Genomic DNA, 23,551 nt, shown 5'->3' on the forward strand with positions numbered 1-23,551 from the left:
GACAGATGGGACACACGGATACACATCAGCATCCGAGGCGCAGGGAAGACCGTGAGTTTGGTGGGTGGGGTGGGCGTGTGTAACCACAGGCATTGCCAGCAGGAGGGGCAGGGAGGCCGGGACCCTAGGGGACGTCCCAATGGCGGTACCAGCGCCCTGGCCCCCTGGCCCCTGGTCTTGCCTCGTGCTGGCCTGTGTGCGTGAGGCTGCAGCCCTGCACGGCCCGGGGTGCGCCCTTATGGGTCTCCCTCAGCTGCCCCTGGGGCTGGAGGGCAGCCCCGAGGCCCGGCTCCCCGACGGGGCGGTGCCCCAGCCACCGCTCAGCAGGGGGTTGTCAGGGGAGGGGGACATCTTCAGGCTGCACCTGCCCAGGCGCTGACACCCTTGTCCCCGCTCTGTGCCCCCTCCCACCAGTTCCCATCAGATTCCTGACTCTTCTCTCCTCGACAGTGAGGCCAGTGGCTGCTCAAAGAACCGGAACTTCTCCCAGCAAACCCCACCCCCACCCCGATTTCGTCATCCCCGTCATCCCCTGGGCGGCTGGCCCAGGACTGTCCTCCTCGGACCTTCACTGGCCCTTGGGGCCAGGTTTACTGTCCAGTCAAACGAACTCCACCCCAAGAGGGAAGAAGAAATCCGCCCATAAAAGAAGATGCTTCATAATGAGATTCAAGGCGGCCCCACTCAGCATACGGTACCGAGCTGAACGGGTACGTGGCTAATTACGTTTAATTACATATCATTTAAATTCAAGAATCCATTAAAAGAAAGGATTGCATTAGCAGCCGGCCACTGTTTGCCAACACACAGAGGAAATCGTGGACTTTTATGTCTTAATTACGTGACACTGCTGTGGGCTGTGGCTCTCAGGGAGCCGGGGTACACGGAGGGCACTCATCCTGGGCCTGCCCCCCTCGAAGCCCCCGAGGCAGCTATGCATGGCCTAACTGGGCAGGAGAGCCCTCCACTGCACGCTGGCCAGTGACCTGCAACCCACGGGGCCTCAAAGATGTCACACTACAGAAGCTGAACCAAGAAACCCAGCAAAGACATGCCCTTTGGCAGTGGGAACGGAAACACAGGGTAATGGACAAAGGGGCCAAGAGACCCCCCTGGCTTTGGGCAGGCCCTGCCAGGACAGGGCTGCACGCGTGGGGAAGGAAGGGGAGAGGCGGGCACAGCTGGGCCGGGAGGGCTGAGACGGGAGTGGGGAAGAGACAGACAGGCAGACAGAGGACACAGAGAGACACACACACTCAGGAAGAGAGATGGAGGGAGGGAGGGAAGAGAGAGGGTCAGACAGGCAGAGAGCGGGGAGCAAACAGAGCAGCAGAGGAAAGAAGGTGGGAGAGAGCAGGGGGCAGAGAGACACACGGAGGGAGAGGAGCAGAGAGAGGGATGGAGGGAAGGAAGCGAGAAAGAGAAACAGAAAGGAGGAGAAAGAGAGCACATAAAGGTGGGGAGCAGACACCAGAGTCTCCCGGGCAGAGAGCGGGCTGTGCCCTGATCACCCCTCCGCCCCACTGGGACTTAGGAGAAGCCCCCTCTCCCTGCACCCACAGGCTCAGCCGAGGCTCGGTCGGGCCCCCCATGGGGGTCACGGCTGCGCCTCCCCTGCCCCAGGCCCACACAGGGTGGGCTCCCTGCTCTGTCCCCAACCAGCTGTCTCTTCACTTCCCTGAGCCTCATTTTCCCCATCTGTAAGGTGGGCATATGGCCTGGCTCTCAGGGTCGCTCTGAGAATGAAGCACCTGGCACCTCGCCTGCACGTGCCGGCCCTCGAGCCGATGCCAGGGTCGGCCTCCTGCCCTCCGCCCTCGGCCCTCCCAGGGCTCACTGTCCAGACCCACACCCACAGTCGTGACCAGGGCTGGGAAGGGAAGAAAAAGGTGCGGGGTCTGAGGGAATTTACGGGGGGATGTGCGGGGGTCAGGGAAGCTTCTGGAAAAAGGGGCATGAGGCTGGATCCCTGCCCCCGCCATCCATTTGAGCACCGCCCTCAGGTCCCTCCCCAAAGTTGGAGGCAGAGGCAGGTCCCCTGGGTGCTGGGATGGCTGAGGGGCAGCAGGTGCCTCTGCTCTCCTGGGCTCCTTGTGTGGGCGGTGTCCAGGGGTCTCTGGCTGAGTCTGAGCCTGGGGACGTGTGCGGATCCTCCCCCTCTCGTCAACAGCTCCCACCGCTCCCCGTGTAAACTCTGCTGTGGCTCTGTATCACCCATGTCACAGCCCAGCTCCTCAGCGGAGCAGACAAGTCCGTCCTAACTGGGTGTCCTCCCAGTCACCCAGTGTCCAGGGCCCACTGCTCTTCAGACATTCCACGCTCTCCCACACCTCTGTCCATGCTACGTCCTGGAATAGCATGACCACTAGGTCCTGCTCCACCTGCAAACTCCTATTCATCCTTCAAAGCCTCACCCACTTGTTCCCATCTCCAACTCTATGCTCCCTGGCGAGCTGCTCTCTTTTCTGAGCACCCAGAACTTGCCCGCCCCCGCCAAACCCTCGTACCATTCTGGCTGGGCACCAGCTGACCTGGGCTGCCTAGAGGGAGGGGCCAGGCTTCCTGCACCAGTGGCTGCCCACACAGGCCTGGCCCACACAGGCACCCAGGAAGTGTCTGCGGACCAGTAAATGAACAAAGGCCCCCACCCAGCAGGGCGCCGCCTGTCATTAGTTATTCCGCCCCCTCACGCCCCTTGAGCCGGGGGAAGGAGGGAATGACAGAGGCAGAGAACAAGGCCAATCTGTGTCGGCCTGGACGGCCTCACAGGGACGATCTTTGTACCAGCCCAAGGAAAATGGCAGCTGGACGCCCAGCAAGGACCGTCTCCATGCCCACCTGGCTCCGCCGACCGAGGGGACACAGGTGCAGCCTCTCCCCGTGAAGTTCTTGAGGAGACAGTGCCGCCCACCACCAGCTCCCCACCTGGTCTGCCCCAGGGCAGGGCCGGGCAGAGGCTCCTGAGACCGGAGGCCACGGCACTGCCCGCACAGGGAGGGGCATGCGTCCTTGTCCCGACTGTTATCCAAGGGCCGGCCGCACCCCTGGTGGCTGAGGGCCGGGCACTGGGGCAGGCTGACCACGTGGATTCAGGGAACCGGGCCCTGGCTCTCGGAGGGTGACGCCACCGAGACTGACGCCAACTCCAGGCTGTGCTGACGAAGTTGGAGAAAAAGGACAGAGGGCTTGGATTCACATGGGGCCGGAGGTGACGAGGCTGGGCCGAGGGCGTCTTTCCATCTGAGCCCCAGGAGTCCCAGAGCCAGGGCCCGAGTGCTTGTTTCTGACGGTACAGGCCAGAGCATGGCCTCCGGCAAACGCCCGGGGGAGGGTGCCTGGGATCTGCCGCCTCCCGCCCTCATCCACGCTTTTCTGAAGGCTGATTATGGGATACCTGCCACCAGCTGTGGCCCAAACATGAGACCTGTGGCACGGGGCTTCCTGCCGTCCACCTGCTGGCCCAGGACGCTCACCGTCAAGACGGCAGCTTGCTGGGACCCAGCGGGGCAGCCAGCGATCCCTGGCCTGAGCTGGCTGCTGGCAGGTGCCACCTCGCAGTGGGGTGGCCAGGAAGGTGCTCACTGCCACAGATCTCAGAGGCGGAGCAGGGCGGGCGGGGCAGGCCCGGGCCTGGGCAGACACCCCGGGCGCCTCCGGGAACCGCTGTTCCTGCTGCTGACGCAGAAACCTACGCAGGAGCTGCTCCCCGAGGAGCCCACACCCCATTCTGCTGAGGTCCGCCGAGCCCTGCTGCACAAGGGGGCTCTGACCCATCCCTGCTTGCAGGGAGGCCAGCCCGGAGACAAGGACCCAGGCCCTGTGCCGTCCTGCCTGGACCGGTCATCAGCTCTAGCCTCAGATCTCTGTCCTCACTCGGAAACCTGCTCAGGCCTCAGGCCTGTGTCCCCCAGCCCCATCCACCAGACCCTCGGCTCCCACCCCCCACCCTCAGACCACGTGCCTGGGCCCAGACTCGGCCCAACACCTGGGACAGGCCAGCCTGGAGCCCCCGAGCCCCATCTGGGGACCCTGCAACCCGGTGCCCCTCCTGCCACTGATGCGAAAGACCTGCCCTCCCCCCGCCCAACCGGCTCACGCAGACGGGCACTTCTTGGGATGCTTTAAAATCACAGAGGGGGAAAAATACTGAAATAAAAACCCAGGCCTAGGATAGTCCTCGCCTCAGGCCCCTCTGAGGACCACGGCTCCCCGGCCTGGAAAGGGAATGGGGACACACTTCTGTCGCCTGGGATCCCCCTTGAGGTCAGAGCTCTGCCAGGGGAGGTGGCTGCGCCCCAGAGCTCCCTTTCCTGGCGGGCGCCTGGGCCTCTCCCGTCAGTCTGGCTGTCTGCTCATCTGTAACGGGCAGGGGTGGGGCAGGGGGAGAAGTAAGCTTCCCCCAGAGCACCCCCTCCCCCGGGAGTTTCTGTGCAAATGAGAAAGAGGTGCGCCCTGGAGAGCCGGGCCCCTCACGGAACTAACAGTGGAGGCTCCAGCCCGCCAGGGGACATCAGCGGGGGCGGGGACAGGGGCATCGCAGGTTGGCTGCCTCCCCCTCCCCCTCCCTCCAGCCTCTGATGGGAGGAGGATCTAAAGATGGCGGAGGGTTCCTGTGCCCCCAGCTGGGAGACACACTCTCCTGGCAAGTGCACGTGGGGCCTGGGGTGCGCCAGGGGTACTACCCAGAGAGAGGGGAGGGCCACGTCTGTGTGTTCCACCTTGCAGCCTGGGCGGTCCCGGATGCCCCTTTCCTTCAGGCATGTGGCGCCCCAGGGCCCAGAACCCCACCCTGGCTGACCCATCCTCCAGCTGGGAAGGACCAGGGGTCTCTCCCACCAGGAGGAGGCACTTGCTGGACCAGTCCCAGAGGCTCTGAGCCCCGGTGTGTAACCCGAGGCAGGGGAAGGAACCTGCCACCGACTAGAGGTCCCACCCAGCCAGCAGGCAGGCTCTGGGATGCGGGCGAAGCTCACCTGGCTTGGGGGACGGGTGAGCCACAGACACTGCAGCAGAAGGACACGGGGGACACTGGGCACTGGCCCCCACGGCTGCTGAGGGAGGGCTTTGAGGAGCATTTCCCATGTACGCTGCACAACGCCCCGTGATGGGCACCATGACCGGCCTGTTCTAGAGGTGATGACACAGACCCAAGAGGGGGAGGAACTTGCCCAAAGTCCCACAGGCAGTAAATGGCAGCACTGGGACTTCAATCCTCTGTCTGGATTTAAATCCAGGCTCATTTTAGGGATTCTTCCCTTGGCACGCAGGACATATTCTGCATCTGGGAATCACTGATGTGCTGGTCAACCTCCGGCCAGGCCGAGAGCCCTGCGGGCAGGGGTGCACCTCACCTTTGGATCAGCTCCAGGCCAGAGGCGGGCCCTCGGAAGTGTTTGCCAGCTTTGACTAACGCCCGGAGGATAGCATGGTGTTTGTGAAAAACCAACGAGGAAAACGAAAGAGGAAATGAACGAGGAAACGGTCCACACTGGAGCTGCACAGCCTTCCGTGGCTGGGCGTGCCCGGGCAGAACGGCGGAGAAGCCAGAACTCCTTACCTGGGCCTCGGGGCCGCCAGCACCCAGCGCCAGGCCTGCTCTGGCCAGGAGCAGCCGGGCAGAGGGCAGTGGGGGCCTGAGCCCAGCGGGGAGGGATTTCACCGTGGACCCTGGGGCCCCTCTGCCCGCAGGGAGGAAACGGGCCTGTTTACGGCGTGTTTCAGCCTGGTGGCACCTTGTTAACCAGAACTGACCCGACGCGCCAGCTGCTTCCTGCACGGCTCTCACTGCCCATCGGCCGCCGGCACCTGAGGTGCTGAGAACAAAGGTGGGACACGCAGAGGTGCGTGGGTGGTGCTGCACGGCCGCCCACCAGCACGTCGGCGGACTCGAGAAGCTCCCTCACACTGACAAACGAGGTCCCTTGAACCCCCAGCCCTGGCTGGAGCCCCTGCCTCAGCCTTTGCCCGAGTCCTATGCACAGTGAGGGCAGAGTCACAAACAGGTGGCCCCTGGACATGTCTGGTTGGGCCCACATAGTGTTTTTCAAGAACAGGAGCTGGAAATTTCGCTTCTTTTGAAAGTCTGAAAGATTCAGTAACGATGGCCCGGGATTCCGCAGGCAAAACTGAGCTGCTGCAGTGTGGCAGCCGCTGCCTTGAGCGCAGCAAGCGGCTTCTAGTTTACCACACTGCCAGCACTCTCTATTGCCTCCCTATTCCTAGACCAGGCCCAGTCCGTCCCCTACATCTCCTGCCTGCCCCTGCGGTCTCTGAATTTGCTGCCCTGCACCGACCACTGGCTCTCTGGGACTCATTTCCCCAGGAACGAGTCACCTCCTCTAGGAAGCCTTTCCCCAGCCCTCACCTCGGTTAGGTGCCCATTCTGTGCTCCGTGGCACCTGTGTCGACCCCCTCGGAGCATCTGTGGCTCTACTGTAGTTGTCTGGTCACCCGTGTGACGCTCCCTCCAGACTGTGAGCTCCCTGAGGTCACGGGCATCGCTGTGGTGGCCTTATGCTGGGAGCTGGCAGGGACGGCAACAGTCAGCCAGCTGCCTGAGCAGGCGAGCAAGTGGCCTCCTTCCTTCTGACCATCCGGGAGCTGTGTGTCATCACCAGGCGTCTGGCTCCCTGTGAGCCCGAGCTGTCCTAGAAATCTAGGCGGGGGGGCCAGTCCGTCCCCATAGCCAAAGGGCGATGGGCAGAAAGGCCGGTGTCTGAGGCTCAGGGCCTGGGAGCCCCCGCCTGGCCTCACCGTCCTGCTCCTGCCTAGAGCCCAGGCCCCAGCCTGCGGGGCACATGCAGCCTGGATCCTCACCTCCCCGGGGAGGCCCCGCTGCCCAGCCCCCAAGCGCCGGAGCTCTCGGTGTGGGTAGCAGCGCCAGGCCACAGAGAACCTTCTAGAGAACCACTTACCAGAATGAAAAACGCCCTCTCCCCCAAACCCAGACTCTTAGAAGCATGAAAATGTCAACAGCCTGGGCCGGCCCTGTTCGTGGCCAGTGTAACTGAACCCTAAGAGGCAAGCCTCCTCCCCGCACCCCAGGCCTGCGGGGCTCTGCGTCTTCACGCTAAGCAGGCTCCAGTGTCTGAGGACAGCGTCCTAAGCAGAGCTGCAGGTGCGGGTGTCGGAAGCAGAAGCACATGGAAGCGGGGGGCTGCACAAAACCAGCCGCGAGGGGCCTGAGGGGGTCTGGGCAGGGTGCCCGTCACCCTGCGGTTCCCCCCGTCACCAAGACTAAATCCAGTCTCCCTAACACGGCCCATGAGCTGGCTCCGGAGCCCGCCAGCACCCCCCGTCCCCCCTCCCCATAACCCCCCGGCTCTTGTGTTCATCTGTCATGTTCCCCGAGCCGTCCGTGCCACTGCCTGGAACATCCTCTCACGCCCACTCCCCTCCACAAGGCCCGACGCGGAAAGAACCAGCCCCACCACGGTCTCCAGGACCCACCCTACCCCCTGAATGAATGAATGAATGAACGCCCCCATGGCCTCAGGGACACTGGGAATCCAGCTGGGACCTTCCAGTGTCATGGGAAGAGCACCCCAAAGTGGGTGGCTCTGTCCATGGAGCAGACGTAGCTCCCTGGGAGGCAGGGAACCCCCGGGGCACCCCAGCTCAGGCCTGAGTGGTCAGCCATCACACACGCCCGTGGCTCGCACAGGCTGCCGAATAGCGAGGGCGGTTTCTCTCTTCTCCCCCCTTTCTCGTTCCCAGAAGGCATGTGGGGCCTGACCCCAGAGGTCCCTGACTACAGCCACACCCGGGCCAGGGCGCGGGAAGGAGCGCTGCGGAGGGCGGTGGGCTGCCTGCTGGGCCTGGCAGAGGATGCCTGACCGGGGGTTTGGACTGGGCTGGCCCTGACTGCTGTGTGACCGTGAGCAAACACTTGGAGACTTGAGTCTCTTGTCTGTAAGTGGGGCTGAACAGACCCCCTCCCAGGGCCGTGGTGGAGACGCAGGGAGATGATGCATGGCGGGGCCCACCGCAGATGTGCGGTCTGGGTAGGGGGACGGGCGGCAGGCGCTGGACAGGGCTGGGTGAAGAGCCCTCGTGGGCCGCTCTGGCCAGAGGGGAGGCGCAAGGTCTCATCTGTGCACGGGAAGCTCACCTTGGGCTCGGTGTCCGGAGAGCGCGCACCACCTGCAGAGAAGGTCCTGAAGTCCTGGGGACCACGAATCTCAGGGAGGCCTTCCCCAAGGGACAGCCAGGCCGCCCGGGACAAGGGCTGCACGCCTGCTCGGCGGGGGAGGGTCGAGCCTGGCAGCGGGCGATGCGAGACCTGCAGAGACGCCGCACGGCTGGGCCCAGGGACTCTGGACTCCTCTGAGAGGGAAGGGGCAGCCTCTGGGGGACGCTGACCCAGCTGTGCCCCCAAGCCTGCCCTTGCGGCCCGCTTCTCCAAGCTGACGGGATGCTCTATTCATGTTATTATTTATAATAGTGACAGTCACTGAGTGCCCTCTCCCTCGGGGACCTGGTGAGGGAACATACATTAGCTGCTTTGGTTTGTGCAGCAGCCCAGGAGATAGGTGCTACTGCCCCCATCTTACAGCTGAAAAAACAGAGGTTCAGAGAGGGTAAGTGGCCTGCCCGGGGTCACAGAGCAGGGCTGGGAGGCCTGTCTGCCTTCCCAACCTGCCGGAAGCACTGTCCAAACCCCACCAGGAGCCAGAGGGCTGGGCTAGCAGGCGGCGGGCAGGGGTCCACCTAAAAGGCTCACTTAGGCAGAGGGACGGGCCTGCTGGGGGCTGGGCATCTGGCCTCGCAGCAGAGGAGCCCCTGACAGCTGTTCAGAATATTTTGATAAAAACATGTTGAACACCTGGTGTGTGTTTAGATTAAAACAAGCTGGCCCAGACCCTTTCGATGTGCTCTCCAACGGCCAAATCCCCCGAGAGGTCCACCTGCACCCCGACCCGGGCCCACAGGGGCACAGACAGGGCGGGGCACTCTCCCCCGCCTCCTCCACAAATGCCACACATCCCCCTTCTCTGGAGGCTAGACCAGGTCAGGGAGACCCCGTGGTTAGTTAGCACAGCCGGCCCTGGGCCGGCACACCCAAGCTCTGGTTCCACGAGGTGGCCCAGGACAGAGGGAGGGCATGGAGAGGTGGTGCCCCTCCCAGGCCTGGGGATGGGGGGTAGGACTACCCGCTCACTGGAGGCCTGGCCTCATCTCCACCAGGCGCAGACCTGGGTGGCCAGGCCGGGGGAGCTCGTGGACGACGGGGGTTCCTATACGTGGGCACCATGCTGGCACCACCTAAGCTGTCCTGGGAGGTGGCACCCATCCCCCCCCCCCGATAGGTGAAGAAACCAAGGCTCAGGACGGGTGAGGAACTTGCCCAGAGCTCGTGGCAGAGCAGGGCTCGCACCCAGAACCTCTGTCAGCTCGGGAGGGACGTCTCCTAAGGCGATGGGCCAGGCCGCGCCTCCCGGTGTGTTTAGGGACCAGCGTGTGGAGCTCTCATCCCGTGGAACGTGCAGCCTGAGCTCCAAAGTGCAGTTTCATCAGCTCCGTGGCTTCCCGGGGGCTCACGTGGGACTTCTGGTCTACCAGCCTTTACCTACTTTGCTACGCATGTGCCACTTAAAAAGGGTCAAAATCAGCACTTCACAAACCAGGAGGTCCCGTGGCCACAGGGAGCTCAAAGGTGCTCAGCATCAAGAGCCATTGGGGATATGCAAATTCAGAGCAGTACACCCCGCACACCCACCGAACAGCCAGAGGTACAGCACCGAGGGCTGGCAGGACGTGAGCAACGGGAACTCTCACCGCAGCGTGGCAGGGGGCGTGTGAGGGTGCAGCGTTCCAGAAAACGTTTGGCAGATACAGTATCTCCTAATGCTAAACACATGAATACGCGTGACCCAGGGATTCCACCCTGGCGTGTGCCTGAGAGAAGTGAGGCCATGTCCACCGAGAGACGTGGACAGGAACGTTCCACCAGCTCTGTTCATAGTGACCCTGAGCAAGAAACAACCCAAATGTCCATCAGTAGCAGACTGAACAATAATTGTGATCCAGTCATACAATGAAACAACACACACCAACGAAAAAGACCAGGCTCCTGCAACATAGAACGACGTGGATGAAATAAAGAGCTGGGTATTTTTAATAGCCCAGGTAGCCTAGAAAGGCACACAGTGACGTTTAGGACAGTGCCAGAGGCCCAGGAGTTTGAACAACAACAACAAAAAAAAACGTAGCTTTGAGTTCCCCAGCAGCCAAAGCAAAGAGAGAAACTCTGTAGGTTACAGAGAAGCAGATGACTGTTCATGAGGGACAACCTTCCCAGCAGCACAGACCAGGAGGGTCTTGCCCCTGCCCATGTGAGGGTATGCATGGCTCATGCATGGCGAGGACCCGGCAGGGGGTCTCAGAAGATCAGAAGGTGTTCTTCCTTTATGAGCAAACCTCGGGCCCTCTCACTCCAAGGTAACTATTGCGTGGCTCCAAGACTGGCTTGACCCACTCCCCTGACTCCCTAAGGTCTGGCTCGGTGGGTCGCTGGCTTGTTCAGCCAAGGTTTTCCTAAACTAGCTCCCACTTGCTCCCAAGCTCCCGCCTGGACACGCCAAGTTCAGAGAAGTCCCCTCTCCTCTTTGGACTTCAGATTCCTCACTCATAAAACCCGGGGGCTTCAGCTGACCTTCCTGGCTCTCCTGCTCCTTTCTCCCGTCTGGGGGTGGACATTCCCACCTCAGGGGCCAACAGGAGACCTAGGGAGACGCTGACCCAGGACAGATGGTATGCGGGGTAGGGATGGGGGTGGGGATGAGTGGGCTAGTGCAGCGTAGGCAGCGGCAAAGGTCCCAGGAGCCAAGTGAAGTTTTAGGGCCTGTGTTTGATGAGCCCCATGGAGGGATTTTACTGCTCAGTTCCAATCCTGCACATCACAGGTCTCAGAGGGTGCCTGCAGGGTGGGGTGGCAGTCACTCCCTCCTTGACAGCCTGTTATGTGCCCCCCTCCTTCACTCAGCCCACCCGGGGCCCCTGCAGAAAAAGGACCCGCAGCCAGATCGCTCAGGACCTGCTCCTGGTGTCAGCTGGCCCCTGGCACCTCTGCCTGGTCCCCACCTGCCACTGAGCTCGGAGCGTGGGCTCCTCCTGCGCAAAGGGAGGGAAGGAGACCCTCCCGGCCCCTCGGAGGTCGGCGGGGGCCACAGTGGGGCGGGCCTGGAGGGAGCACTTCGCACAGGGGCAATGGGCTGGTGCAGCTGGGGTGCAAATCCCGCTGGAGCAGGTGACTTCCCCTTGTCCCCGTGAGGACTGAACAGGTCAGTGTGCACTGGTCGGGCTGGTGACGAGGTGACAGCGCTGGTGGCCATCGCAGACCAGAGGCCAGGCAGTACAGAAAGGGCCGAATCGTCCCAGGTGGGCATCAAGAAACGCTTCCCAGGGGCTGCTCGCTGAGACGGATGCACCTGTTCACGAGGACTGTCCCCCCACGGGGGGGGCGCGTCTCATCGGCGGCACCCCTGCCTCTGGGACAGCCTTCCCGACCCCTGCATGTGACTCTGCAGCGGCCGTGCGGCCTCTCCGTTTGCCATGATGCACCAAGCCTGGGGCGCAGACACACTCGGTTGTCCTCCTCCTCCCCAGGGATGCAAGCTGACAACACTCTGTTGGAGGGTAACGTGGCTATAGATGTTAAGGTCCATTAAAAGAATCAAGTTCTTCAGCCCCGTTCCTGGAAATCTGTCCTAAAGACTTCATTCTAAATAGACCTCATACAGAGTCTGGCATGTGGAAGGTTTTCAACAAAAGTGAGCTAAACGGAAGGACAAAAGCTATAGGTACCATAGAGATGCTCACGACAGCAAAGGAGCCAGTCCAAACCAGTCCAACCACAGGGGAGTATGGTTTATCTGCTCCGTAAAATAAGATGCGGCTATGAACAATGACCGGGGGAGACAAGAGTTATACATGCACATGACCATGGCTACAGAAGGGGGCTGGCTGGAACCCAGAGGAGATAAACAGCGGTCTAAGCGAGGTGGGATAATGGGTAGGACCGTTCCTCCAAGTTCCCTTGGAGGCTGCAGTAAAGCTGTCTTGATAATGTACATAATAATAGAAGCAGAGTTTCTCGTTTCGCCGCTGCTTCCCCAGAGGGATTAAGGAGGCTGGAAAGTCAAGGTTATGCTCCAGCCCAGCCAGATAAACGAGAGGCACGGCGGTTCCACCTATAGATCCCGCAGCTCACCAGCCGTGGGAGGGACAGCCCGGGACAGCCCAGACCTTGGGGCCAGAGACCCAGCCGGGCATGGCAAATGCCACCTGCTCTGCAGAGCGTATCCGTTAATTACAGAGCGCCCCCAGGTGAGCCGAGGTAACCTTGGGGCCGGTGGTACCTGCCACGTCCAACGAATGCCACCTGGAGACCACCCAGGGCTGGCCTTCACCCCGTCCCCTCTGCCCACCTACCCACAGCGCCAGATAGGCCTGAAGCCATTACCCTAGGGACAGAGAGCACTGGGGGTCCACCCGGCACGTCCTGGGTGGCACCTCGTTCAGGTCCACCTGGAGAAGGCTTCGCGTCTCAGCCCCTGGAGAGGGGGACACAGGAGTGGGGGGTTGCTTCAGGCCACCTGGCCAGCACGTGGTGGGGCTGGGACTCCAACACTGGCATCTTCCCTGTACCCACCACCGGCTGGAACAAGCCCCAAGCACGGTAAACGAGCCCCCAAACCCAGGAGCTGGAGGGACTTTAGGGTACAACCCCTCATTTCTCAGGTGAGAAAACTGAGGCCCAGGGAGGGCAGACGCTGGCCCAAGGCAGCCCAGAGAGGCTGCCCAGAGAAGGGACGAGGCTGTCCTTCCAGAGAGCTGAGCCGGCCACCTGCCGGGCACAGGCCCGAGCAGAGGGGGTTCCTGGGCTCCCTTCTTGCCAGGACTCTCACCACCTGCACTTACAACACGGGGCCGGGCATCAGGGAGTGGGCGCAGACGGGGAAACTGAGGCACGGTCTGGAGGGCCTGGAGAGAACCAGCGGGGAGACCAGCGCCCCTCCCCCGTACTTACTTGGCACCTTCCACCCCGGCTGGGTTCCCCGAAAAGCTGACGGACGCCACCTCATTCATCACAGCCCAGACAGCACCTCGTAAATGGTCAAAGCTGCCCAGTGAGGGGCCATTCATCCCGGCGGCGGGCCCCACACTGGGCCGATTGTGCGTGCAGGGACCCCGTCCAAGCTGCCCTGGCTCCTGGCGGGCCGCCGCGCCCTGGACGATTCCTAGACGGAACCTTGTTTTCTTCGGTTTCGTCTCCAGCCCAGGAAGACCAGCTGCTCCTCCAGAACATTCACTCAACACTGCTCTGATTTTCCTCAGACCCTGGTCCTGCCCCACAATTTACTGGGAAGCCATAAACCAGCCCTAAACAGTCTGGCCCTCTAGCCTCCAGAAAGCCCTGGAAGCAGCTCCCATCTGGCTGTGGGTGGGGATGGTGGCAGCAGCCCTCAGATGCATTTGCTCAGTGATCCTCGGGGGGGCGCTGTCTTCTTTACAGATGGGGAAGCAGGACCAGAAGGGGGAACCTGGCTGATGGCAGTGGTTTAGGCGCAGGATTCAGGGGTCAGGGCGTTCCCCAAGTCTGGCGAAGCCCCAGTGACTCATCTTCTCTCTCAACCCGCTCAGCCTCGGCTCCCCTCCAGTGACCTTTGGGACTTGAGCCCTAGGCTCAGTGTATTTGAAGGGCTCAGGTTGCCAGGACTGGAGAATGGGCAGGCTGGTCTGGCGATGGGTAGAAGGAAGCTGTGTAGGTTGAAGATCCCATGGAAGGTAGGGCCCCAGGTGCCATCTGAAATGCTATTCCTTCCTGGGCACCCGATTCTGGGCACAGGGCCTGGCACTGCGGGAACACCGTCCCTCATTGGTCCCTCAGCCCAGGTGTGTGTCAGGACTATACAGTTCCAGGGACTGAGGCTTTACACTATACTTAACATCTGATAGGGCCCCTCTCCCTCCTGCCCCCCTCCCCCTCCTTCCCACCTCCCCCCGGTTTCCTGACTAATTACTTGCTTATTGCCATACAAACTTAAGAATTAACTTTTCCAGTGTGTGTTACAAGGTGGAGGAAGGTGTCTTAAATTACCCCTAAACAAGGTTCTCCAGCAGGAAAAGCCTAACTTCTTCCTCAGAACGCTAGGGAGTAGACTGGGAAGTGCTGTCAGTTCCATTTCTAGAGGTCCACGATCAGACAGGAGATGAGAAGGCTGGTTCTCAGATCCAGCTGCTTATCGGAATCACCTGGGGAGCTTAGAACAATGACTCGTGTGTGGTATCAAAGCTGTGGGATGCAGCTAGAGCAGGACCCAGAGGGAAATTTATAGCACTAAAACACATAGGAGACTTCCCTGGTGGCGCAGTGGTTAAGAATCCGCCTGCCAATGCAGGGGACATGGGTTCGAGCCCTCGGCCGTGAAGATCCCACATGCCACGGAGTAACTAAGCCCATGCGCCACAACTACTGAGCCTGTGCTCTAGAGCCCGCGAGTCACAACTACTGAGCCCATGCACCAGAACTACTGAAGCCCGCACGCCTAGAGCCCGTGCTCCGCAACAAGAGAAGCCACCGCAATGAGAAGCCCGCACACAGCAACAAAGAGTAGCCCCCGCTCGCTGCAAGTAGAGAAAGCCCACGCGCAGCAACGGAGACCCAACGCAGCCAAAAATTAATTAATTAATTAATTATTTTAAAAAATGCTTACGTAGGAGGAAAGTTCTCAAATCCATCATCTAAGCTCCCACCTTAAGAAATCAGAAAAAGAAGAGCAAAACAAACCCAAGGCAAGCAGAGGAACGAAATAATAAAGATCAGAGCACAAAACTATGAAATTGAAAACAGAAAAACAACAGAGAAAAATCACTGAAACAAAGGGCTAGTCTTTGAAAAGATCAATTAGGGATGCTGATGCCTGAACCCACCCCCTGCCCAGAGATTTCCCTTAGTTGGTCTGGCGTTGGCCCAGGGGTTGGCTGGTCTAATCTCCCCCTGTGACTCTAATGGGCAGTGAGGACCACCTTGCTGCCACATACAGACCACTTGAGGGCTGCCCAGCAGGAAGAAAGAGCAGCCTGCACAAATGCTGCCTCAGTTTCCACCCCTGTAAAACGAGGGAGGCAGCACAATGCCAGCCACTGGCCATGTTGTTCTGGGCAAGTCTGCTTCCCACTCTGGGCCTGTTTCCACCCCAGACTCTGTGCTAGACCTGACATTCTCCGTCTGTGCTGCTTGGAGCCCCGGCTCCCGGGAGGGCCCTGGGGGCAGCAGGCTGGGAGTCAGGAGTTCTGCCTCCTCCCATCTTCCACCAGGGGTGGGATGGACCCCACCCTGTGCCCCGGGCCCTGGGTCTGTTAATGAGGCCCCCCAGCTCTGCCCCACCGTCAGGAGCCTCCACCTAGTGCTGTGGTGGCCTAAATGGCCCTGATCACCTGGTGGTGGCCAAATTCATCTCCTTCCACAATCCTGCATGGACCTTCCCTGCACACGCTCTTTCCTCTCTGTAAGCCACTGCCCCGGCTGGACACTCAGGACACATTTGTACACCAGGACACTAACAGGATGCTTGCTGGCAGGCAGGCCGTCCTTCCTGCCCTGCCTCCCCTTTAATTAACAAGCCCAGACCCCGAAATAGCACTGAACACAACACCCACCTCGACCTCCCTTTAGAGGTCTTGTATTCTGCAAGCTCCACAACCTCCTTTAGTGGCTGCTGTGTTCCCCACACAGAGAGCCGTGGAGACAGGAAGGCCTCACACTCAGGTCAGGTGGAAACTTCGCAAAAGAACAGTGATCTTGGGCCTCAGGACAGGAGAGATCTTTTCTCTCTGGGACAGGGAATCCCGTTTTCTGCAGAGGTGGGCGATGGTGTTTGCTAAAAACCACAGGGCCTTCTTGGACGTTACGGGGCACAGCCAATACCACGAGCCCATTCTGCCCCTCAATTTGTGCAGGATTATGATCCGGCCTTTGATCTATGGATGAGGAAGCAGGCTCAGAAAAGGGCTGTGAACCCCTTGGTCCCAGAGGAGGTAAGTGGCAGTGCTCGGCCATGGACCCACTCTGTCTCCCTTTCCAGCTGAGTCACTGGGTGCGTCCCGTGGGACAGGCCCCCTGGGCAGATGCTACCCCGCCCTCCTACAGCTCCCAGCCTGGGGCTACATCCCAGTCTCAGCACAGTGACAAAGGGGTGGGAGTGGCTGTCTGAGGAAGGCCTGGAGCTGCTCGCCTTTGCCAAGGCCCACGTCACACCTTGACTCAGAATTCTGGGCCAGGAAAAGTTCTCTTGGCTCTGATGGTGCCTTCGGAGCACAAGAAAGACCCCCCTGACTGTGTGTGCCCTCGCCACCAGGAAAGGCAAGGCCAAGTCCAGAGCCTGCAGGGCACCACCCCTCCCACCGTGGGGAAGAGGAGGGCGTATAAATATATAGATGGATTATTAACTAGGTCAGGTTTTTAAGACATCACAGGCATTAAGAGGAATGCCAACAGGCACATCCAGCTGCAGCAAAGCCCGCATGGAAGGTTCCAGCATTTCCCCGTGGCCACCCATGAGTACCTCCATTTCCTGGCAGCCAAGGGCTCTTTCTTTTGCATAGACCACAGCTAGCACTTGCTCTGCAGCCCCCATCCCCGAAATGCTCAGAGCCCATACTCTCCCAGTTCCATCTCATGTGCATTTGGGAGGAGAGAGACAGACAGAGAGACAGAGAGACAGAGACGGAGAGAGAGTGTTATGTGTGTGAACGAATGGGCTGTTCACGCTATTCTTTGCAAAGAATGATGGATTAAAAACCTGCAAAGCCAGTCAACTGCACATCTATTTTTCTAAGGGGGGTGGGGTGGGGATGGAGAGAACTTTCCTGAAAGAACTTGGCCTTGAAACATTAAGTCAAACAACTGGATTTGGCAGTGGCCAGCTTCTGAGCACTGCCAGCCTGGAGAAACTGGCAGCCCAGCACGCCGCGTCAGGCTTGGGAATAATGAATTCATTCAAAGCCGAGCCCAGGGGCTGGAGAGCCAGTGCACGCAGGGGGCCTGCAGATCAGAGGGGCTGTGGCACCAAGGACCCCCGGGTCTGAACCGAGAGCCTGACCTCAGCTCTGCAGCCGCCGGCCAAGGCTGTCCAGTGGGGAACCCCATAGATCTGACCCCACAGATGCGGGAGAGCCAACGGGTCTGTCGGGGTGGAGAGGAAAAGGCATCGTTCTGTGCTATTAACACAGGAAGGAAGTACCAGTGGGTGAAAATTACAGGGGCCAATCCCTAACTGGTGATTAACGTTAGAGGGGTGAGCCCCCCAGCACCGTGGCCTTCCCTGGAGGGGGTCTCGTGTGCCTTAGCGGTCCAGCTCCTTCGACCTTGGACAAAGGGGACATGCTGAGCCCATGTGGCTACTGCCCACACCTTCTCTCGTCTGCCATCCTGCGTGGGCCCACGGGATGGTGACGCTGTAGCTTGAGCCCACGTCACCATTTTGAAGCTGAATTTTAATTTTTGCTGACTGGCCTTTGTCTTTGGAGGTGGCTTAGAAGCCAGAATCGTGGGCCCAGCTCGATCCAGCAGTTGGCAGCTTTTGGAACAGATAAAAAATTAGGACCTGCGATGCATGCTCTGAACAAGCCTGGCCGCCGCCAAGGAGGCGCCGTCTTTAAGCTCCGAGCCGCCTTCCTCAGGCGGGGGAAGGCGCCACCGCACACAACCCACCCATCCGACCGCCTGCGAGGAGCGGCCCCGGTTAAGGCCGGACAGACACTCCTGCACACGGCGTCCCGGAGGCTGTACGGACACCCAGCAGCGCAGGGACGAGGTTTTGCCCGGGTCTGTATGAGGCTCGGGAGAAGCCTGGGTCCTTGCGGGTGACGCCCCGTTTTTCTCTCCAGTGGTTCAGCAGAGGGGGCACCACGAGATCATTTCAGAGCCCTCACCAGCTGCGCTGCTGGGGGAAGCCTTGACTTATGGACGCTCCACCGTCTCATAAATAACCGCCCTGCTGGCACCACAGCTGGTCCAGAAAGCGACGTCTGGCTTTCCCTCACCTTTGCTCCTGCATCCTCGGCGCCCAGAGAACAACGCAACCTGTGGGCCGGGCCCTGGGCGAGGGGTGCCCCCCGATGCCCCGCCCGGCAGGCCTCGGTGTGTCCCCCCCCTCAGAAGGCAGGCTTAGCCCCTGCAAGCTATTGTCATGGCAGGTCCTGAGGAGCAAGAACCCGCCAATACGGATGTTTCTGTGCAGACATTTATAAAAATTTCTCTTTTAAAAAGTTAAACAGTCTCGGGCTTCCCTGGTGGCACAGTGGTTAAGAATCCGCCTGCCAATGCAGGGGACACGGGTTCGAGCCCTGGTCCTGGAAGATCCCACATGCCGCGGAGCAACTAAGCCCATGCGCCACAACTACTGAGCCTGTGCTCTAGAGCCCGCGAGCCACAACTACTGAGCCCACGTGCCACAACTACTGAAGCCCGTGCGCCTAGAGCCCATGCTCCACAACAAGAGAAGCCACCTCAGTGAGAAGCCCTCGCACCTCAACGAAGAGTAGCCCCCACTCACTGCAACTAGAGAAAGCCCGCGTGCAGCAACGAAGAACCAACGCAGCCAAAAATAAATAAATAAATTAAATAAATTTAAAAAAAAATTATACAGCCTAGCTTGCTGCTCTAGAGAGCAACGCTTCAGGTCGGCCGGGGCCGTGGTCACCTTGGAGGCGAGGGGACAGGTGCCGTGCCCCTGGCTCCTCTGGGCCGGGAATGCAGAGTCCCTGAACCCTAACACACGCCCGTCCAGAGGCCTGTATTTTCTCAGTCTTTGACTCTCCTGACACGAAGCACTTGCGGTGTGGCTCGCTTAAGGTGGGGTGGGCACACAGGGCTTCCCCTCAAGACTGGCAGGGGGGTGGCGTTGTTGGCGTGGGACCTGTAGGCCTGGGAGGCCCATCACTACAGAGCCTGGCAGCCCTGCCCTCAACCCGCACCTGTGCTCAGCCAGGGCTTCGACTGTGCAAGGTCAGCACCAGACCCCGAAACGTCTCTGGGATTTTCTTTTTTTAACGCAGCGTGGGTTCCGGCCTCTTGAGAACAAGCAGCTAGAGCAAAGGCCCTGGAAGCAGAGTGGGGGACAGTGGTGACGGAGGAGGAAGGGGCAGAGCAGGGCCCAGTGGGGCTGGGGCACATCTCGTGCCACAGGGGCACTGGCCGGGGCACCGGCTGCTACACCGGCAGGGTCACCCTGCATCAGGCTTGAAGGAAGGGATGGAGAAGAAACGCTGGTCAGAAAGGGAGAAACAAACATTCAGACCGAATTGAGGAGCAGAAGGTGAAGTTACTGGGGCTGGTGTGAAAGCAAGAAGACGGCTCTGGCCGACACGACAGGGCGGGGTGCCCCCGGGGGAAAGTCTCCCCCTGCCACGACGTGTTGAGTGAGGGGAGCCTCACTCTTCTGGGGGGGTCCGTCCCCTGCCACCCAGGGGCCCACACCCCGCCCCTGGCTCCCACACATTCTGGACCTACCTCCCCATCCTGAGTCCCGCGTGGCCGACACTCGGGAAGGACCGAGGCGAGGGCTGCCTGGGAGCCCTCGTAAAGCCACCGAGGCACTGACAGGGGCCACTTCAGGGCCCTCTGCGCCCAGGCTCGAGGCCAGACTGCGGAAACGGGCGCTCTGCATGCCAGCTCCGATGCGGGCTCCAGCTGGGGCTAGGTCTTAGGGGCACTGCTGGCTGGGACCAGGGTCCAGACATCAGCAGCAGAGGTGCGTGGCTGCTCTCCAGATACCTGGCCCCCCCCCCGCTGAGTGCCGCCCAGAGTATCAGACTTGGATGGCGCAGGGGTCAGAGCCTAGCAAGTGCTCTTGCTGGGCAGCATTTCTTATAGGACTGGGAATTCTTAGCTCTTTCTCCTCCTCTCCCCTCCCTTCTCGACAACTCCCCCGGAACCCCTTTGCTCTGTTCACTGCTGGCTGCTCTGTGCTCTGCAAAGGTGAGACACACACAGCTGAAGAGTAGTTTTAATCTGTCCCAGTGGTTTGGATCAGAGAAATGGACAGAAATGGTGGTGTGGAGGGTGGGAAACACAGATGACTAGAAAATCAGGGCTGTGGCCCAAGGAGAAGCCCTAAAAGAGAACTGGCTGCTCTGGAGCTAGGTACACTGGCAGGGAGTGACGGGCTGAATGTTTGTGTCCCCCCATGTTCATATGCTGGAGCCCTAACCCCCAACGTGATGGTATTTGGAGGTGGACCTTTGGGAGGTGATTAGGTTTAGATGAGGTCATGAAGATGGAGCTCCCATGATGGGATTAGTGCCTTTATAAAAAGAGGAAGAGACATTAGAGTTTCCTTTCTCTGTCACGTGGGTGGGAAGAATCTAGGAGCTGGATGTCCTGAGAACTGAATCTGCCCGGCCCTTTCTCTTGGATTTGCATCCTTTAGAACTCTGAGAAATAAATGTCTGTTGTTTAAGCCAAAAAAAAAAAAAAGGTGAGACACACAGTCTCCTCTCTGTGTAAATCCCCATCTATCCATCCATCCATCCATCCATCCTCTCTCCTGGGGCTACATCAACACAACCACAACTGCACACTGGGGATGAAATCAGCTGATGTCTCCACTGCTGACACTGGTTTCACCCCAGAGAGAGTCGTGGGATCACATTTTCTTTATGAGAACATAAATTAAGTGGGTTGCACACAGCCGTGTGCTACCCTGGTCTATACTGACCGTGCATGTGTCTCTCCAACTCCACGTTCAGTGACATCATGCTGGTGGCTCAAAATCAGCCATGATGGGAGAATTTACACCATGGCAAGTGGCAAGCGCTACCAATCAGGACTCCCTCCCCCACTACACAGCTAGTTGTTACATTTAAAGCACTTGAACTTCTTAATTCTCCAAGTTAACTATGTTTCCTTATAGCTAAAAATAATTGCACGAGATAATGATTTGTACACTTATATATAAATAAGCCAGGGTTCACAGATGCATGGTAGGGCAATTTCTAAGGTAATGATAATAAAACTTAATTACTATTAATCCTGGGAAGATCTTTTGAGACAAGAAAACCTTTAGTTTATAACATTTTTTGAGTCGTTTAATATTATATTAGCCAGGCGGGGGCCATAGGAGAGCTGTGGCCTCTTTCTCATCTGTGGACCTCCGTGTAGATCTTTTCCTCTGCTGGAAAGTCTTAACCTCTCTGCCTGCCAGAGAATCTGCCTTTCCTTCAAGATTCAGCTCAAATGTCACCTCCTCCAAGAAGCCTTCCTGGACTTTCACAGACATTGCTGGCTGTGCCCTTCACAAGCAAACTCAGTCCTTGGCAGTGTGGTGTCCCCAAGCCAGCCTTACCATTCTGTGTTGAGTTTGTGTCTCTCTTCCCCACAAACCCAGGGGATCCTCCAGGACAGGGGCCTGTCTCACTCACATTCATAACTGACCACAGTCCTCACTAGATCAGGTTTGGGTGGTGAGGGCAATCTCCCCTGACCCTCTGCTCCCCTGCCAGGAGAGACGAACACCGAGGGAATATTTCGGGCCTTTCTCTCCAACAGCCCCACCTCTGGAGAGAGGACTGATTAATCTCATTGATCTCCAGCCGCCCCCCGCCCCGTCTCTCATTTAGACAGAAAGGAAACAAGGCAGAGACCCATCCACAACATCTGGAACAGCTGCTGGGCTAGGAGGGGGAGGGGCAAGATCCTTCAGGACTTACCTGCTTCACTACCTGGGACCTTTAGCATGTTAGCCTTCAGCTTAAGAAAAATTTACTCTAAAATGCTTTCTTAAAAACACATCTAACAGGAATGCAATTCCTGTTACAAGAGTATCAAAAAGAGGGGCTTCCCTGGTGGCACAGTGGTTAAGAATCTGCCTGCCAATGCAGGGGACACGGGTTCGAGCCCTGGTCCGGGAAGATCCCACATGCCACAGAGCAAATAAGCCCGTGTGCCACAACTCCTGAGCCTGTGAGCCACAACTACTGGAGCCTGTGCTCTACAACAAGAGAAGCCACTGCAGTGAGAAGCCTGCGCACCACAACAGAGCAGCCCCTGCTCGCCACAACTAGAGAAAGCCCGCGCACAGCAACAAAGACCCAACGCAGCCAAAAATAAAAACAAATAAATTAATTAAAAAAAAAGAGTATCAAAAAGAATAAAATATTTAGGAATAAATGTAACAACAGAAATGCAAAACTTATACTCTGAAAACTACAAAATATTGTTAAAGGAATTAAAGATCTAAATAAATGGAAAAGTATCCCACGTTCATGTAATGGAAAACTTAGCATGGTTAAGACAGCAAAGTCCCCAGAACTACAGACTCAAGGCAATCACTATCAGATCCCAGCTGACTTCTTTGTAGAAACTGATGAGTTGATTCTAAAATTCACACAGAATTGCGAAGGACCCATAATAGCCAAAAAGAATCTTGAAAAAGAGAACAAAGTAGGATTCACATTTCCCTTTCTCAAAACTTACCACAATGCAACAGTGATCAAGTCAGTGTGGTACACGACAGATATAAAACTCAACGGAATAGGACTGAAGGTTCTAACAGAAATAAAACTGTGTGTGTAGGTTAACTGATTTTCAACGAAGGTGCCAGGACCATTCAAAGGGGAAAGAATAATCTTTTCAGCAAATCGTGCTGGGACAACTGGACAGCCACATGTAAAAGAATAAAGTTGTACCCTTATCTCACATCACAGGCAAAAAATGAACTCAAAATGGCTCAAAGATCAAAATGGCTCAAATGTAAGAGTTAAAAATGGAAAACTCAGAGAAGTAAACATAGGGGTACATCTTCATGGCCTCAGATTTATCAAAGGATTCTTAGATATGACACCAAGAGCATGAGGAACAAAAGAAAAAATAGATAATTTAGACTTCATCAAAATTAAACTTTTGTGCTTCACAGGATACCGTCAAGAAAATGCAAAAACAACCCACAGAATGAGAGAAAACATTTTCAAATCATATATCTGATAAGGGCTTTATACCCAGAATAAAGAACTCTTACAACTCAATGATAAAAAGACAACCCAATTTAAATATGGGCAACAGATCTGATATATATTTCTCCAAGGAAGATACGCAAATGGCCAGTAAGTACATGAAAAGATGCCTGACATCATTAGTCACCAGGGAACTGCAAATCAAGACAATAATGATACTACTTCACCACCCACTGAGATGGCCAGAATCTAAAAGTCAGATAATAACAAGCGTAGGAGAGGATGTGGAAGAATCAACGCTCACACAATGCTGGTGGGAATGTAAAATGGTACAGCTGCTTTGGAAAACAGTCTGGCAGCTCCTCAAATGATTAAAACTAGTTACCATATGACCCAGCAATTCCACTCCTAGGTATATACCCAAGTGAAAAAAGCCAGTCACAAAAGAGCACATAATATATGGTTTCATTCATGTATTTCCAGCATAGGGAAATCTGTATAGAGAGAAAGTAGGTTAGGGGCTGCTCAGGGCTGGGGAGATGTGGGGAGGGTAGCTAAATGGTGAGGGGGGTAGATGGTCTCTTCTAGAGGAGAT

The 23,551-nt window shown here is 58.0% G+C and overlaps 1 protein-coding gene across 4 annotated transcripts in view; it reads right to left on the reverse strand.

Moving 5' to 3' along the window:
- Positions 1-23,551, reverse strand: part of LHPP (phospholysine phosphohistidine inorganic pyrophosphate phosphatase) — a 139,488-nt gene that overhangs the window by 6,780 nt on the left and 109,157 nt on the right. The gene's annotated exons all lie outside the window — the stretch shown is intronic.

This window comes from Balaenoptera acutorostrata, chromosome 16 (genome assembly GCF_949987535.1).
Source record: "Balaenoptera acutorostrata chromosome 16, mBalAcu1.1, whole genome shotgun sequence".
Taxonomy (NCBI): domain Eukaryota; kingdom Metazoa; phylum Chordata; class Mammalia; order Artiodactyla; family Balaenopteridae; genus Balaenoptera; species Balaenoptera acutorostrata.